The sequence below is a fragment of the Thrips palmi genome, unplaced genomic scaffold (assembly GCF_012932325.1).
Source record: "Thrips palmi isolate BJ-2018 unplaced genomic scaffold, TpBJ-2018v1 HiC_scaffold_3, whole genome shotgun sequence".
Taxonomy (NCBI): domain Eukaryota; kingdom Metazoa; phylum Arthropoda; class Insecta; order Thysanoptera; family Thripidae; genus Thrips; species Thrips palmi.
In genome coordinates, this window is record NW_023144630.1 from 12,825,048 (window position 1) to 12,827,633 (window position 2,586).

A 2,586-nucleotide genomic window follows, 5' to 3' on the forward strand; every position below is an offset into this window, starting at 1 on the left:
GCAGGGTCTTCTCCGGGGACCCGCTCCTGCGTATAACGTTTTTCGGTTTTTGTTCGCAGGAGTATTCTCCAGGGGCTTGCTCCTGTGCATAACATTTTTGCTTCTTGTCCGCAGGAGTAGGCTCCAGGACCTACTCCTGCATGCAATGCAATTAGCCCTTGTCCGCAGGAGTAGGCCCCCGAGGCTTGCTCCTGCACACAATGGATAGGGCCCTTGATCGCAGGAGCTTCACTCCTGTACATATGTTTTAAAGCCGTTGTTCGCAGGGGCGCTCCTGCGTATAATATTATCCTATAAATATAAATAAAATGCTCTTTAAAAAACGAATTTGAAAATAACTCCTGCAAGAACTGTCGTTTAGGGACTCAGGCGTTTAATGAAAGTCCATTTTTTTTAAATGTGTGTTATGTTACTGTTACCTAATCTACAGTGCGGCGGGTTGCCGCGCAGCGCGTCGTCTGCCGGGCCGTCGGCTGCTTGTCTTCACCTTAGTTTTCCATTCGTCCAATAAATTCTTCCAATTGATCTTATTCTAAAATTAAATTACTAAAATAGATGCGAGACGGTCGCTGTTGCTGTGGTGTGAAAGGTTTTGAGGTAAACAGAATGTGGATGGTAACGTCGCATGCAGTCAGCGCCTTGTAGTAGCCCAGAAGCAACTATTCACTGCCGAAAGGAAAGAGATGCGAGGCGAGCATCATGCGAGCATCTTAGGCTTTGGCCTGGCTTAAATTTGGTTTTGGCATGAGCTTCAGAAGTTCATCAGCAAACAAACTCGAACTCTCACACAAGACGTAAGAACTTGGGCACCTTTTATCTATTTGATAGTTTGTTACAGCTTTTGAGCGGCACAAGCATGCAGCAGCCGACCCCTTAACCTCCAGCACTTACTTGTCATTTCCTCTAAAACGGTGTTTCAATTCTGTTGCAATCTCTTTATTTCAAATGATGTATTTCTTCACTTTGTCGCTCACTCCATCCATGCTTTGTCATTTTAACCTGATGTTTCAGGTGGAACTGCATTTTTTTCAAACTGCTTGTTTTTTTTGTCAACTGTTTGATTTGGTTTTCATGTCTTCCAGGCTGTTTTTGGTTGGCAAGCAGCAGAGACCGAACAGGCCTTGTGCCAAGTCATGGATCCAAATCTATTAAAAGCTGCTGTGAATGCATTTTGTCTGTCAATCAGGCACCATGGACAATATCATTGTGTCACTGACTTAAACCTTTCTTGCGAAGCCAAAGTAACGTGCACTTGGATTGATGGTAGGATTTGGTGCAATAAAAGAACATCCCTCTACATTTGTGACACGTCCGCATTCGATCGATTGCAGACAGCTGCAGAGAAAATATATGTTATTGATGGAGGTGTTGCCGTGCCATGTGTAAATATAACAAATGAGGCATGTAAAGTAGAATGGTTGATGCTTCCAAATGATACCGCACTGCTTTCTGATTTGGCTAGGGATTCCTTGTCTAATAAATGGTAAGAACTTGCTGTGACCAAGCTTTTCGTTTTTCAAATAAGTGATGTCTTCTCTCTCTGCGTTTTCCCCTGTGCCTAATTTGTTTGCAGGTTTTTGATACATGAGGAATTTCAAGATATCTTTGACTATGTTGCCCAGCTTCATAACCTTATTCCATCAAGATTGAGTGCCACATTAGTAAATCATGGAACTGAAGTTTCAAGTTTCAAGCATGTTGAGTCGGGCCCCAAAGCAGATGCCCCATTGAATATTGTACGCTGGCCTTTGTCTTCTGTGCTAAAGTGTATTATCTTATGAATATAGTCTAATTTTGTTCATTGCCTTTGACAGATAATTGTGAAACCAGGTGGATTTGTCACATCTAGTTTTTTGGCAACAAATCAAGGGGTTAATGAGATCCCTGAAACATTCATCATATATCCAAAACGGTAGGTATCTGCTTGATAAAATTTTTTTTACCTGATGAGTCTTTGCCATCTGACTATATACTTCCTTTGGATTTTTAAGTGATGCTCAGGAGAACAACTTCATGGAATCGGAAACAATTTCAAGCAATGTGTCAGCTGTTACGTATGGACAACTAAGATACCATCATGTAACCAACAAATTCTCACCCTGCCTGCAAGATTTTATTTGTAATGTTCATCAATGCAATAAAAATATCTCTTTCTCAGAAAATCAGGTAAGCTTGAATTATAAATGCTACAAATTAAATCTGTTTGATTCCCGCCCTACTTTTGCATATTTCCTACTGTTTTTTTTTACTTTGGTTTGTAGATTATTATAAAGGAGGAGCCATTGCTCGCAGAAGACAGTTTTCCTGATGGGAGTGGGATGTTTGACTTGCAAGACTGTGGCATGATTGTTAGTGAGGCCGCTGAAAGCCCATCTCAAATCAATGTTATAAGTAGACATTGTGAGGAAAAGACACAGCAAAAATTGTCAAAACAATGTACAGTGCAATCAAGCCCCAAGAGACGTAAGCGCAGTATACTGGCACTGCAGTTTCATGAAAGATTTGGGGTGCTCTTGCAATGCCCAAAATGCTCTGTTGCATTTAAATATGGTGTTAAAGGTCAAGGTTTCAGTCTACTAATCCATC